This window comes from Neopelma chrysocephalum, unplaced genomic scaffold, assembly GCF_003984885.1.
Source record: "Neopelma chrysocephalum unplaced genomic scaffold, ASM398488v2 Primary Assembly neopelma1_45, whole genome shotgun sequence".
NCBI lineage: Eukaryota > Metazoa > Chordata > Aves > Passeriformes > Pipridae > Neopelma > Neopelma chrysocephalum.
Genome location: NW_020897704.1, coordinates 6,027,552 through 6,044,444, shown reverse-complemented (window position 1 = coordinate 6,044,444; position 16,893 = coordinate 6,027,552).

The window sequence follows — 16,893 nt, the reverse complement described above, 5'->3', positions numbered from 1 at the left end:
GTCTTTCACTTACATCTTTACAGAGAAGAAAACTTGAGATACTTTTACCAACCTGTTACTGTCGTTGTCTCAGTGCAAAGACATATACACGTGTGTTCCATATACAAGGAATCACTGAGGATTTTTAACACATGAAGATATAGTTTGAAGATGGAACACTGAACTCTGTCAATAAGCTTAAGCTACGAAACACAATTCATTAAGGCTTTTATGCCTTGTGATGACACAAGACCCAGAAATCAGAACTTCATGCCACTGGAATCTCTCAGTACTGACTGTTGCTGGCAGTAGTTATGACAGTGACCTCTGACCTAACTCGTGTTTCCAGGACTGCAAAGGTACCACTGGAAATAGAAAAGTATTTGAGAAAAAAAGTGAAAAATCCAGAAGAAAATCTTATGGATTTGGTGAAGGCAACCTACTGGAGAGCTAGATATTCAAGTTTACTTGTCCTGTAACTACCCATTTAAGGCAATGTTCTCCTTTAATTTGTTCAACATCTTAAGAGACAAGTATAAATATCTAGTTACAATTCTTCACAATCCTTCTCAAGGTTAAGTATAAAAAGAAGGAAACTGTTTTTCTTATTTAAATTCACACATAATTTATAGATAGTGAAAACAATTATAACAGATGTGCAGCAGATATTCTGAACTACATTTCCACTGCTACCCTGAGTAAATACTAAGCATTCATAAGTGGCTGTAAGCCATGGTTATCAATAAGTAGCCTTTCCAATGATCATGGGAACATTATTAAAATATTTACTAACAGTTATATACATTTTATGCAGAGTTAAAAGGCAAAATTCTAAAATAGCATGTAATGGTAAAAATTATTTTTTTTAAACCTCAGGGGAAATAAAAAAGTTAAAACTGAAAAATAGAAATATAGAAATTTATATGTTGACAGTATTGATACAGACTTCATTTATTTCCTAAAACTTTGAGAGCAGTGTGATTTTAGTCTTGTTAGGAATGCAAAATAATCACAAAGAAGGAATGGAGTAGGTTCATGAATGACCACCAGAATTATGCAGACAGCAGGAAATAAATCCACTTTACTAATTATGTGTCAAATTATGTGTCTCAAACAAAAAAGTTTAATCAAAAGACTGCATAGAAAAAACATGAAATTAAAAAATAGAAAAAAGAGGAAGGGAGAAAGCAATGAATTGCACACAGCTCCTCTTTTCGATCAAGTTGCCTCCATTCAACAAGTCAGGAATCAGAAGAGCCACCATAACTATCTCTTACTGAGTTACTATGACTTAGTTGAATAGCAGGGAGCTCTCACTTCTGTCAAAGTAACGAGGTTCATATACTGACCCAGAGGCACCTGACACCAAATTGCTTTGCAGGTAAGTATAGTTCCTCACTTCTATCCTTTCTATTACAAATGTAAGTCCAACAAAGCAGGAAAATGTAGCCTGTTTCTGATCAAGAAAGAATAAGAACTTATACCTTTGATATTCCAGCTTCTGAACAGGTTTTCCTCAAACATTTTATTTTAAAATTCTCTTTCATGACAATCAATATTTCAAAAGAACTTAGTCCACATCTAAAACTTGGACTTTGTGGAGATCTGACAGAATTACTAGTATAAGAGTAGCACACAGTAGTTGTATTTAAAGTCTATGTGAGCACAATTATTTCATTGTATGGCTATTACAGAAATGCTTTTTATTAAATAAATGAAAATCAGACTTTTCATTATTGAAAATAAAATTAAATAAAATAAAAAATAAAATATCAAATTAAAAAGAATAATTAACATGTTCCTGAAATTTATTCTCTGGAGAACACACACATAAAGACTGGTGCTTTTTTCTACATTGCAAAGCAGATGTGAGGAAGCTGAATTACCTGAGAAAGATTAGAAATAAGACATCAGTCACACACTCTTTCTTCACACAGCAGCACAGCACAGCCTTTTGATGTGAAGTAAATAGACAAAGAATTTTGAGATCAAGTGAAATTACTATATAAATTACATATGATATTACATCTAAGAAGCAGAGTGAATCTGTGCATATATATGTGCACGTGTTTATATATGTATTCAAGTTTCTTTTAGTGAAAAAGATAGTTCAAACCAAATTAGGTCATAATAGCTCATGAAAACAGCTCTGATTACATTCGTGGGAACATATTTTTTTGTACTAGAGGAACATTACATTATTTTTGCACTGTATTTTTAATTTCATCTTCAGAAGTGGTTATTCATTCTTTTCTGCATCTCTAAGAGATATTTTAGGAATTTCAATTAAATAAAAATATTAAACAACCCATCCTAAAGGGAAAAAAAAAAAGAAAAAGCAGCTTGTACAAATTCATTTGAAAGAACTCAAGGATTTACTGCTACAGAGTTTTCAGCTTCTCTGAGCACCAACATGAGTTGATAGATAAATTCACATGCAATTTTCAGAACAGGGATCACTACAGTAGTAAGGAATAATGAATATTGACTGCTGATGTACATGTTGGTTTCCAATAAATAACCCTACAGACTTGCTGTAATTACTTATCTTCTCTCCCCTAAGAAAAATATTGGACCATCTGAAAAAAAATACGAAAATGGATTAAGTGAAGTCTATTGTAAAGTGTTTTATCATGAGCACTGGGCAAGTACACATTACTATCACCCCAGTATCCTCACTGAGGTTTAGAGTTTGCATTTTCTGGAACAGCCTATTAACATTAGGCTTAACTCCACGGTTGTAATCACAGAATGCAGAGCGACACAAGTCACAGTTTCAGTGTAGCCAACCTGTTGTGCAACATGGTTACAATATCATTTTCAGAGACATGAATTTGGTTCTTTGTATTTATTTTGGGATCTAATCTGAACAAGTAGTTTCATTAAAATAAACACAGCTCTTTCATCCTATAGAGAGTCATTATTTAGTTTGAAGATACAACTCTGAATTTGATAACCTCAAACCTTAGCATAAATTAGAATTAAACTTGTTAATGAAACAAAACCAAGAACAGAAGTTGTTAGCCTATAACTTCAGGGAGGCCTGATTTTGGGTTATTTTGTCTCTTGCATGTTATTTTGTCCTTTTTTTTCTGTCTATTCCTTGAACTTAAAAAAAAATAAATTTTATTTCAGATATGCCATAAAAAATGGTGAGAAGACACTGAGGAGAAATCAGATATGATTTGTGGCATTTTTTCTCCCTCTTCCTGTTTGAAATGATCAAATAACAGGTTCAGAAGAATACCAGAAAAAAAAAAAAAAGGAAAAAATACCCAAACACCATTTAAACGGAGAATCATCTGCTTCCATAAGCCACTTTTACAACTCCACTGAGGGTCTATCCTTCCATCTCTGAATCACTAGGAGTTTTACCATCAGTTTCAATGAATGCAATATCAGAGTCTTAATCCCAGCAACAAAAACAGACATACATTTTCTTCAATAACTGTATAATGAGGACAATTATGCCATTCTACTGAGTATGGCTCATTATAGATCTAAATGACAAAAATATACACATATCTTAATACCATATTATTACAAACTAGCATAAAGTGTTTTTAACAAAAATTAGTTAATGATAGTGATATGTTGCTCATAATACATTGAAATGTGTGCCTCATGTAGCAGTCCTGCTCAAATTATCGACTCTGCACTGTAAGTGACAGTACTTTTTTCTGTGAATACTTACACACAAGTAGTCATTTCTGTTGCAAATTGGAAGGAAAAAAAGCTCATCTTAGAAATATGAACTTCTTATTATGTCTATATATGGATTGAGGAACCTTGTAAGTATCAGGATTTGTATATTTATGTTTGAGTCTTTGCTGATAAAAGAGTCTCTCTGCACAAACCCTTAGCACACTAAGCTCCATGTGCATTACATTTTTCCAGTGATCATTATATTAAATTGCTGAGAAGAAACACATAAGATGTATTAATAAAGGATCACAATGACTTAAATATGAACTTTGAAGATTATTTCTATCTTTCATATCTGGATTTGCAGAATTTGATGATTAGACACAATGAAAATATATTTCTATTCCTTTCCAGTAGAAGAGTATTCCCTCTCTTCAAATTCAGTGCTAAAATAACTTGGTTTATTTTAATTCTTTTTTAGCAATATTCCAATTAGGGTAAATATAAAGCATCATCAAAAAAATGTTAATAAGGCTCTCCCAGTTATGATTACAAGTTATCTTCTGCATCAGCCATAATTTACGTTGGTTTCATACAGAACAATTCAGTCATTAGATGAAGTTCAGGACTCTTGGTCCTAGCAGTGAGTGCTTATCAAAAAAATACCCTTTATGGAATGTTAATAGGAAGCATACTATTTGTTATCCAAAAGTGGAATTCCCTGTACTGACTTTCACATTCCCAGAAGTCAGATAGGGACTGGGGGACTGTAAGAGAGAATAAAATTCCCATTGGACAGTGCCTTATGGCATTTCAAATACCCATCATCTGTCCCATGCAAATTAGAGTCTTTTATGGTGACTCAGAGAACTAGACAATTTTTAACATGCATTTCCCTATCTGCTGATAGACATATATGCTTCTTTCAACATAATTTAAAGAAATACTGTACAATTGCAGCAACATTCTCAGTAAAACAATTTTTTTCTGACTCATTTTCACCTTATTCCCTTTTGAATTGCTAACTCTCCAGATTGAAAAATGTTCGTATCCCCAGTTACTGATCATTTATTTTTCTTTGCTGTTACTAGAAAAATGATTATTCAGATGACATCTCAGGAGAGTAGTTCATTTTTGCCTCTATATTTTTTGGGCCATAGACCTGTCACGGATTTTATATAAATAGAAGAACTTATGGGATGTGAAATACTATAATGCTCATATTTTTGTGATTAGCAGTGTGTAATTTACCGTGTTACATTTTAGGTGATTCACACTATCTATCTGCTAGTAGAACTACCTTGAACCATTTCTGGGAAATTTCAGGTGTTTGATATTTTTACTGTCTTTATTAGAAGCAAAATCTCAATTCTTAACATTTATCAAGAAAGGAAACACTGCAGTTCAAGAATTTACAGGATTGTTTCTACTATGTTTCCCTTTTCACAGGCTTCAAGAGAAAAGAAACCTCTGGGTTAAAACAAGATTGTTGGCAAAGAAAGGGTTTAGAGAGGAATTTACTGAATGAAAAGCATGTCTACAATTAGTTCTGAACTGGTAATGAAAGAAAAAGCCACAGTCATCAGATAGCTCACCATGTTGGCTTCCAAAGAAGCAGGAAGTCTACTGTGCTTTAGCCTCATCATCCCGTGAGCTTCTGAGAACAGAAAAACACTAGTACCTCGGCAACCTATCTGCAGGTTGTTGAGGACCTGAGTAGCTAGAAAAATACTGTGCGGTCTCTGAAACGTTGGGGTGCTTTATCCCTTTAAATGTAGAATGCTGAGAAACCAAGAATCTGGATGCCAAGCTGTCCTGCTCTCCTAAGTCCCAGGCTCTGTGTCAGACTGAAGGCAGCTTGCCATGCTGGGAATCTAAACTTTTCTTGGCTCTTGGAGTTTCACTGAAAGTCTTGAGATAGCTCCAGTTCCAGCAGTTCTTCATTTCCCAGTGCTGCTGAAAAAAAAAGGGGCTCACCCTCCTGGTGCTGTCAGTGCACTATAGTTGCCAGTTACTGAATTTGGCTTTTCAGGTCAAGTTGAAAAATGGTACTTCCAAATGTACTTCACCATTTTGATTACTCATATAAATTTAACCTGTCAATTCTTTTGTATTCAAATTTTGTACATCCATAAGCCTAAATTAGGTGGGATCCCCAGAGGCTGGTGGCACCTCCAAAAACAGTGGTGTAGAATGTTTTGAGGTATACTCTGACTATCTTCTTACAATCATGGTCATGACAGTCACTACTATCCTGTGTGATGAATGAAGAGAGGTAGAGCACAGCAAACTTTCCAAGAGGCTTTATATTGTTAGGCTTAGAAAGAAACTCAACTGGAAAGAAAACAGAAGACCAAGAAAAATCATTAGAGTAAAAGGGAGTTTCAGAGAAAGCTATGGAAATACAAATGCCGAAGAATTCAATCAGATATTTTCTTTATGTCTTAAATAAAGAAGTCTTGTCAATACCTATATGCAGGAGAGCAACAACAATGAAAAATATTTATATTGATTTACATTGATTAAGAGAGCTCAAAACTTGTTTCAGAGTGTAATTCACTGAGAGTGGATGTGAATAATTTGGAAGTGTAACTAATATCAGGATTGATTTGGAAGTGCAACTGGCACTAGGATTAAGCAGTTAGCTCTTTCTGAGTGCATGACTGAGTCATCATTATATAATCTAACCTTTAAGACATCTTAAGGATGGAAGAGTATGAAAAGGCTCCCTTCCTTCTGAAGACAAACGCAGTAGTCCCGCAAAAATGTTTTTTTACCATCTGTATTACCAAATGTAGTAAACTGGCAAAGGCTTATGCTTGTTAATCTCAAAAATGCTTTTGAAATATTTGCAAAAATTACTCCAGAAAAAACTCAGACTGGCTAGACTCTAGGAAAACAGGGTAACTGATCATCCTAGCTTTTTCTAATAACCATTTTGTGTATGCGTCTCTACACAAAATTTGAATAGATCAGGACAAAGTAAAAGTCCTGAATATAAACATCCATTATTACTAGTCCATTCTAAAGTGTAGCACATTTTGGCACTGAATGAGGTGATTTACAAAAGCATGAAACCTACAGAAAACTATGCAAATAAAAACAGAAAATTCTAACAATTTTTTCTCTATCAGTTTTCATTTACTGGTGTACATACTGGATAGTTCAGCAAACTAAAATCCGATGTACTGAATGTTCAAGTATCAACACTCTGTAAATTAGCATTAATCATGCATGTATACTTTAATGTTTAATAAAAATAAAATACCTTTTAAATTTCGTATATTCACTGCTGCTACATTACTTTGATAAAATTCTGCCTCACTAATTATTGGTTTTGTTCCTTGGAAAGACCATAGGCCTTGTGCTATTGTGTGGAAAATTTTGTACACTTTTCTTCAAATTACATTTTTCAGTACACTGACTCCAATTGGTTACACTACTGAGATCTTCCCATTGGTTTAAGAATTTTATAGTTTAAAGTTGTTACAACATGAAAAAGACCTGCTCTTCATCTAAAGTATCAATACCCATATCACATTCTGCAGTCACTTTGGTGCATGGCATATGTCAGACAAGTTATCAGGTTAGTTTTGGTATCTCTGTAGGTGGAGCTACAGTGACTTCTCCCAGAAAGTGTCATTACATGGCACTCTATCAATGATGCAGACCAAGTCAATCCAATGAGATCTGTACATATACTTCAGGAATTACATTGGTAGTTCAATTTTATGAGCTTTACCATTTTCTCTTCATTTGCATAGGGTTAAACATTTAAATTACTCTAATTACTACCCTGATGTAATCTACCACCTATATTTTTGAAGTCTAGCACTTCTATCCAAATAAGTGTAGAGAATCCTATCCTATCTGGCAGGATAGGATATTCTGAACGCCTCAATATACTTGACATGTTCACCATATGCATTAATTGTTAACATAAAAATTTTTCATACAGTTCCATAATAAACAAACAACATGGCTGAATGGTTATTCGGTGTATTAGAAAAACAGTCTACTTCTTTTACTGCTTAAAAATTAATTTAGGAGTCTTAGTGTATTCTAAAATTTAAACATAGTTCCCTTGATCTGCTTAAGGGGGAAGTGATAACACTGCCTGTCTTCTAAAACCTTTTGGCTATATATTTCAACTGCTTTAGAATTTTAGGTAGAAGCATATATAGATAAAGCATATAAACTGCTTCTGTCACTGACCTGTGTTCTTGTCTGAGGCCCCTAGACACAAGTGCAAAATATCCTTTACACTGTCATATGTACAATGATCATAAAATGAAACACTGCTCGATTGTTTTTTTATAAAATGTTAATTTAGAAGTCTCAATAACATTTCCACAAAGTGACCTTGGGTACATGATTTATTATATTTACTTAATTTCTATCAGTGTGTTTATTTCAACAAGATAGTGAGGATCGGGCTTGCCTCTCAGCTTGACGTCTCAGTATACTTGTAATGTAATTAAAAACTAAATAAAGGTTCTATACCTACTAATATAAATCTCTAATATATAGAAGTGATCACAAAGCTATAACAACAAATAATTGCAAGTAATTAATTTTGTACTACTCATGATTTATGTTGTACCTACTAAATACTACTCATGTACTTAAATGTATGCGCTTTAACATATTGAGCTTGTATAACGTAGTATATTTTAAAAGCTCATTATTTACTTTTCAGCTAGTATCGATTAAAAAAAATTGTAATGTAAAGTCCTACTTGTACAGTCTTTGATTTAGAAATAATTAATATGATTAAGCTGCCACAATATATTGCAGCCATATGGTTTCAATCCATGTATGGTAATTCAAGTGCTGAAAAGTACTGTGAACCTTACATTGACTTTAAGTGTAAAAATTAGTAAACAGTAATCTTAAAAGAATGTAGTGGCTATCTTCCTTAGGTTATTCAATTTATTGTCCAAATTTATCAATACATTTCTACAACCAGAACTAACCTGATTCTTTTGGTTTCTAATACAAATCAAGGATTCTTTTTTTATCTTGTCATTTTTATTTGTTCTATATCATCATAATTTTAAGAAGTACATCCCACTACATCTGTTTTCTGTTGTATTACAGTATTTTTGTCCCTCTAGAGCTTGTCAAGATTCAGTCCTAAAGGTTTGTATCAATACTATAGGCAAATCTAATGGAAGGAACATGGAAGTACTCATGCTATAGCACAGTAAAAGTTTACCCAGATTAACACCCTGTCTCCAGTAATGGCCATTATCAGATAATTTAAATGTCTTTAAATGTTATTGAAACTCTAAAAATAACTGTCCAAATCCCTGTGCCCTATGATGTAACCAAATTGTCTGTGAGGTAGAGCTGATGCTGCTTCAAACCCCAAAACCTATGCAGCTGTACAATCATGAGTGTCAGCACCCCTAGACTGAAATGTCTTTTATAAAATCCTACTTCATTTTAAATAAATTAATAAAATATTTCTACTCACTCTATTTGTGTTTAGTAGAGGATTTCTCTGTTGTTCAGTTCTCTAACTGCTCTTCAAGCTTGGAAAAGGCTCAGTTTGAACAACTCCAGAGCTATATCATTAGCTGTTGCCATTTTTCTTCTTACACCCTTCTTTGAAGACATGCTTACAAAAAATGTGGGCCTCAGCTGCCTGGAAAATACAGGTATGACATGAGCTGTGAATGTCTTCTTGTTACTTGTCACTCCCTCACCTATGTGTGACTGCCCAGGTGCTGCACTTGGGGTTATATTTGGTTTGCAAGTTCTTGACAGTACAGATTGTCTTTTTTTACCTCATAAGTTTGCACAGAATCTAGTACACAATATTCAATTTCAATAAGTAAGTCTCTCAGCTGCCATAATAATATGTAGAATAAACTCCAGCCTCTCACTGACAATCTCTTGACTTTATTATATTTAAAAATATGCACCCTCATAAGAAGGTTTGTAGCATTGCCCTAATGTGATTCCCCAAGCTGTGCTTTTAAAATATGTATCCACTCTGCTTTTATGTTATCTTTAGATTTATGGCACTCCTGTGAATGTTCTGCCAATAAATTGCCAGTCCTGCATTATTCATTGAAATAATGCATAATACCATAGGAATCCATTTCAAAATAATTAGCACTAGTAAGCCCTTTAAATTTAACAGTAGATGAAAAGCCATCTGCCTGCTGCTTTAGATTCGTTAAGTAACCAAGTCTAAGTCAAGGTATTTCAGAAGCTTAACATAGCAAAATAATTAGAGTCAAAGCTAACAATAATTATACATTTGTTTAAAATATTTCCAAGGGGTTTGAATGCTAGTATAACTTCTTTAGACATACAAGCTAAACAGGCAACCCAAGAGAGTTCCAATCATTGTGAGTCACAAGCATTTCAACTACAGGATCTCCACTGGCTACAGTGAGAGCTTTATATCTAAAGGCAGATCCCTTAAATATTAACTAACTAGTGAGGCTATCAGAAAGAATTAAGACTTTAAAAGTCTGATTTTTAAAGATAATCCTCTTTCCAAGCATCGTTCAGCTACCCTTCCTCTGTGAACACAGTTCCAAAGAGGCTGCGTAAGCTCCCAAATACATGCAGTCAGCAGGAAGTGGGAGAATTCCCAGAGGTGAGTCAGAGTTCCCGTCAAAAAGGAAAGAACACAAAGAGATAGTCAATGAAAACACTCAACACCAAAACAAATCTGAAGTCCTACCTCTTCAGCATGCGCAAGTATTTCTACTCTCTTCAGAAATCTCAACATTTCATATTTTAGGTACTTTTCAAGATAATACCAGTGTCAGTAGACACCGAGATGGAGCTGCTGTCCATCTTTCTATGACCTACCATAGAATGTTGAAAAAAATCAAAAATGCTTTAGGTCAATTCCCATTTTGGACTAGAGAAATTCAAAGTGACCAGCTCCACTTTTCGAGCAGAGGTGACACTATCACCAAATTAGTCTTGGCTGGGAGAGACTCCCAACTTTTCATCTGGAGCTGGGTGTCTCCTAGATTAAAAGAGCAATAAGGCACTTTTGAAGCTGAATTTTAATCAAATTGTGGGAACAGGGAACAAAACAGAAAAACACTCAACTTACAATCTCCAATTGCTGTTGCTTTTATACATTTTCTCCAGGTATTTGAAAAAAAAAATTGACAGAAATATTCAACATGTCAGGCTGGACACAGGTCTCTTTGCCTTTTGAAACAAATCATTGGACTATTTATTGTTGATTTCTCAGAACAGTTTCTTTTTAATCAGTGTTTTCCTGGAATTTGTTTGCGTAGGAACATGCGTGAAAGTCCTGTTCCAATATTTCACATGCTGCCCAAATCTGATGTGGCCTGTTTTGCTCGCCAGCAATTTAATTCTTCAGTATCAGTCCTGGTCAATTGGAGAATTTCAAAGTACTTCAGCAGATTCTGGACAAATCCTATACTGGCTAGCAACTTTAATATGAAAGTACCACAAAGAAATGTTTATATAGGCTTCTTCTGGAGTGGAACATTGCCTGGCATGAAATAATATGAATAAATAATTTTTACATAAAAAAATCTCTTGTTCTATTTGGCATCTGTGTCAGAAAACAGTATTTCAGTTCTCAATTATTTTTCTGCAAGTGGTTTTGGGTGCATATGCCATTAGGTTGAATGTATAGGGTGTTAGAAGTTACATCCTTAATGTTAGATTTTTTCCATTATGCATTTATTAATGTACTGACCATGAATTTGTCTATTTTTAAAGCCTCTAATTCCATCTGCCTTCACATCATCCATAAATTCACCAGCCACTCTGTAAAGCACTTTCTTTTTTCTGTTTTGAACTGGTCTCTCTGGTTTCACATGGGTTATATGCATGTTTGGTGCACACTGAGGCTTACAGGTTTCTGAGAGCCTGCAGAAGCATGAAGAAGTCCTTGGGGTTCGTCTTTAGCAACATCTTTTCCTTCAGAGGCTATTCTTCTCAAATTTAAACACCTACAAATGTGAAAATTTCTGTTCTGTGAAGAGTTCTAAAGATTTTTAGGTCTTCAATTATAGTTTTGGGAACAGAATTGGTGCAGAAGTTTTTAGAAGACTAATTCTAATTTCTTTATGAAGTATAACTTCAGATGCTTGTCAAGCTCAAATTTGTACTTCCAAATTGGTTGTTCCCTGTTCAAACCAGAAACTGCTGTATAACTGCTGCAGGCTTCCAACAACACAAAATTCATGTAACTATGTAACAGTATAATCCCAAACTGAAACCGTTTTTAGAATGCGTGCTTCCTCAGTCTTCAGGACTTCACAGTAGTTCTTTGCTTACAGATAAACAGATATTGAATAAGTGTGAATTCCTCCATCAGCACCATCAGCCATAAATAAAGAGTGAAAGCTGTTTATCACCACCATTTGACACAGCTGACAGTGTTTACTCAGCTCAGGCTTTTCACAGAGGCAGCTACCTCTCATTAATACAGAAAATTACATTCATTCAGGTCAGGGTTAAGGTAATTGGTAAAGTATGAGAAAGAAAGTATATGCTACAATTGTCAGCTCCAAAATGAAGTGTGAATAAATATATAACATATCACTTTGAGTACATCATCCACAACAGATAAAATGTGAAGAATACACTTTGCAGAATACATAGCATTGTTGTGAAAGCAATATTGCTGTAAAAATAGTAGTGTTTCCTAGTGTGAAATGCTACTGATGTACCTCATTTCAAGAATGTCTAGAGAAAGATTTTCTACATACAATTTCACATTTAAAATCTGTCTATAATTACTCCACAAAAAGTAAGTAATTGGGTTTTAATGTAATTATTAGAGGTTCATCCACTGTTATTAGTGGAAAATATTAAAACAGTTGGGCTTTCTATAAAAGTTAAGAATGTGTAACCAATGTGCTTTATGAAGCATGAACTGTGTAATCTGTTTAAAGTTTGATGCTTCTATGTATTGCTAAATCAATTGTTCTCATAAATAAACTATGACCTGAAAAAGCAAAAATGTCATTCACTAATAGTTTCTAACAAAAGGATATAGAGAAACCAATCATAAATTTATGGCTTTTAAGCTAGCCTTCTCAGTGATGTTCAATACCAACGCAGTAGACAAAGTGATTTAGGTGTTGTTAAGTGTAGGTCATGAGGAGCTGGGACAAGGTCATTATCACATTTGTGAGTTCAAGAAGGTATCAAATGCTCGGGTGGAGAAAATATTTGGGTCAAGATATGACTGTTGTGATGTGTAGGTATTTATGGATGCAGTATCCTGCTCTGTGGGATAAGACAATATTCCCAAAACACATATTAGATATAACCTAATTATTTAAGTACTCCTGGACATAAAGTGTTGACATCACACAATCAAGAGAAAAAATAATGTGTGAGCCATCATGATAGCAGAGCTTCAAGTCCTCATTAGCAATGAAAGTTACATCTCACGATACTATGATCCATCTAAGAAATGTCAAACTGAACCATAACCAAATTCTTTCACCACTGCTGAGACGTGAAAGTCTGGCATTCTGTTAGATGCTTCAGTCATGAAGTAAACTCAATCAAAGTAAAGCATTGAGGCTTATAAAAATTACAACCGATTATATAGTTCAGTTTTCAAGTTTGTCCACTGACACCTGAAAATGTACTATTGAGTCTGTTTAAGAGAATTTCTCCAATTAAACACAACCTTCAAAATACATAGCTATAATTCAAATCCGCATGCAAAAATATCAAACTGAGAGGTGATTTGAGGCAAAATTTGCAGTTTAGCTGTAATAACCCATTATTTGATTATTTTTTTTTTTGTTGAGTTTGATTCTGGTTTGTTCCACAAAGATTGCAAGTGAGGAACTCAGAATGTCAGAAAGTCTACCGGAAGAAAATACTTTGATTTGTAATTCCTGACTCTCTTGGATATGAATTACATTAATATACATAAATGCAGGCTCTCTGGGCCTATCGTTGTTAGAACTGATTATTGCTCTCTCTAGGGGAGAGGAACAACACATCTTCCCTAGAAAATCAATTACAAACACGAGTCTTTATTTTGAAGTTTTCATTTTTAATTTCTCAAATTTTTTTATTCAAAAGGTCAAAAAATGTTATTGTGTTAAATTTTTTTATTAAAGAGTGAACAAAATTTACAGCTCTTTTAATATTTCAAAGAGTTAGAAATTTGAAAGGAAATTCTTTGTGTGAAAATAATGTCTGATTTGATGGCCAGATGTCTAAACTTTCTCAGTTTTGCTGCTAATATTAATATTAATACTAATACTAAATTTCTATTTCCATAGCATATGTGCAGGGTCAGTCTTGTGTTATTACTAAATTTATAAAGTGCAAAACTGAGAAACACTACTGAAAGAATCAAGAATTAAAGAGTAGAGACCTTGAAATCTATAAGTTGAAGCTATTTGACACTGCTCTTCCTGTAAAGCTCGGAGACTTGGCCCCTAGTGGAACTTAAATCTTTTCCATGCAAGTAGTCTCAGCATCTTATCTGATGTTACAGACTCATCCCTAACTTCTAACTTTCTTTTAAACTCATCATTTTGTCTGGGGTTATTTTTTCCACCTCCTTACTTGATTCTCTGAAGATCCTAAACTTAGCTTGTATGTAGGAAGAGACTTACAATTTATGATTCATGAAAAAAACCTGATGAATAAAACCATTGCAAGATAGTCATAATGCTCTCCATAAAACATTGCTTATAACACCACACTATTAAAGCACACTAAACAAGTTCTTTCTTTAAATTATGGTTTATCTAAAATTTATTCCACACAGCTCTCATATAAGCCACTGTTTTTAGTCTGATCTATAAATATAAAAAGAAAATTGGAAAATTCATGTGGAAAAGATCAATACCTACAGGAATTTTACTTAAAGGAAATGAATGTTAAACTTGAGCCTTTGTGTTTGCAATACAACATACAAATCTGATTCCAGTATATTATTATCTGCACATATAGTGATAGAACCCATTTACATTCCCTTACTGAATAAAAAGTGCTCATGACTATGAAAAAAAATTATGTTGTTTTTTTTCTCTGTCAAGAACTCTTTCTTTCTCTGTAATTGTCACCAGGCTTCTAGGGAAAAGCAGAGAGGCAGGGCAGAGAGACAATCCATGGTCAAGGAGCTGTTGGCTGCAGGGCACATTCTATGTGGTTCCAGAGCCACTTGCTAAAGGCTACAGAGAGACACCTGACACAGCTGTGCACGTAAATTGAGACAGCAGCAAGTGACAATGTAGACCCAAGTGATTTGCTGACATAAAGTAACATGAAATTAAATTAAATTGGAGCTGAAAATATGGGTGGGAGTTGTTCACATAAATTTTAGAGGTGGATGTAAAAAAAAACAAAACCAAGATATCATTACACAAGACTGTTGAGTGAACATAGACTAACTTGAGTTAGGTAACCAGTTTCTGCTGTTTCAGAAGCAGTTTGTTGCAAACATGACTCTCAAAACACCTGATGAACTACCACAAGTTTGTAACCTGGCATATTAAAGGAAGCCAATACTGGGGACTGTCCTCTCTGACAACTTGTGGGAAAGAACTTTTTTTCTTTGGTTGCTGAGCTGTAGGGAATAAAAATGCCTCTGAGTATTAATAGCCATTATTAAATGTTTACTGAAAAGAGCAGTCCTTCTTGACCAACAGCTCTAAGGACATGAACCACTTGACTGCAGACATGTTAAAATTAAATTATCACATTGGTTCTCTAGAACCAGAGGGATTTGTAATGCAATACACAACCGCTTCTGAGGCAAAACTTCTTGTTCCACAGCCACTACTCAGGAATGTCTCTGGGAAAAACAGCTCCTACTAGAACAGGACAAATTCTCCTGTGAATGACACGTACAGAGTGAAAGCCTGACTCTTCTTACACCATTAAGACTCCTAGCTCTTTACAAGGACCAGAGTTTCACACGTCCTTCCTCCTCATCCCCTTTTTCTTTCAACTCTTACCTCAGAGGAATAGAAAATCTGATAAACTGTGGTTAAGTGTTGCAATTTAGTAAGGGTACATGTAACTATTGTGATGTATTTTTTTATTTTATTTGGGGATGATGACAAATTAGCAAAACTTCAGTAAATAATAAAAGAAAAATTCAAGTATTATTTGGCAACTTCATTGCAATAATAAAAATATTGGTTTTTTTACCTTTATGTCTATCTGTTTTGAAAATTTCTCATCTCAGTGTCCTCCCCATCCTTTAAGACAGAAATAATTTTAAAAAAAGATACAGAGAAGCAGAGAAAAAGCTTTACATATATTTCTTTTTTTTCTAAGCACTATAAAAATTTGAAAGAAGATATCCTTTCATCTCATGCAAAATGTTTACATCTAATGAGACATTTTCAAATGTGTTATTCCATTCCAGAATCATACAGTGTCGATTTTTTGTAATCTTCTACTGTTGCAGAAATGATGTCTTAATCACCACTAAATATTTTAATTGTTCTGTTTACACTTTGCAGATCTTATTTTCAATTAATAGTTTCCCATTCACTTTGGTCCTTTGACTTTTTGCCTTTTCTTCAGCTTCAGTTTTGTTTTGGAGATGTCATGCTTCCATAAAATGTTACAGTCTTTAATGAGCATATTTTTCCTGTGTTCTGTGCTTACAGTAAATTTGCCTTTGTATTCTTTTCTGAGGCTTGTTTGAGGCGCTGATGACTGAACACATTCTAGTCACTGCCAAAATATTTACTTAGGTTCTGGTTTTAAGTACATTATGTCTAGTGAACCCCAGGGTTGAGGTTATTGTTCATTACAAGGATCAATTAATAGATTGTTAACTTTATTAAGAGTTATATCCTGCCTGGGTGGAGGGTGAACTTTACCAGCTTTGCATTTTGGGAAGACTCCCTTGTTTTTAAGGAGTGCTGAGGAGGAGTGATGAGAAGCCTCATCAATGTCTATAAATATCTGAAGGGAGGGTGCCAACAGGATGGAACCAGGCTCTTCTTGGTGGTGCCAAGCAATAGGACAAGAGGTAATGAGCAGAAACTCATGCACAGGAATTTCCCCCTGAATATGAGGAAGAACTTCTTTATTGTGCAAGTGACTGAGCACTGGAACGGATTACCCAGAGAGGTTGTGGAGTCTCCCTCACTGGAGATATTCAAGAACTGTCAGGGCACAATCCTGTGCAATGTGCTCTGGGACGACCCTGCTTGAGAACGGAAGTTGGAACAGATGACCTACTGTGGTTCATTCCAACCTGACCCATTCTGGGATTCTGTGTTTAGGTAGCTTGTAAGAACTGCATTCTCA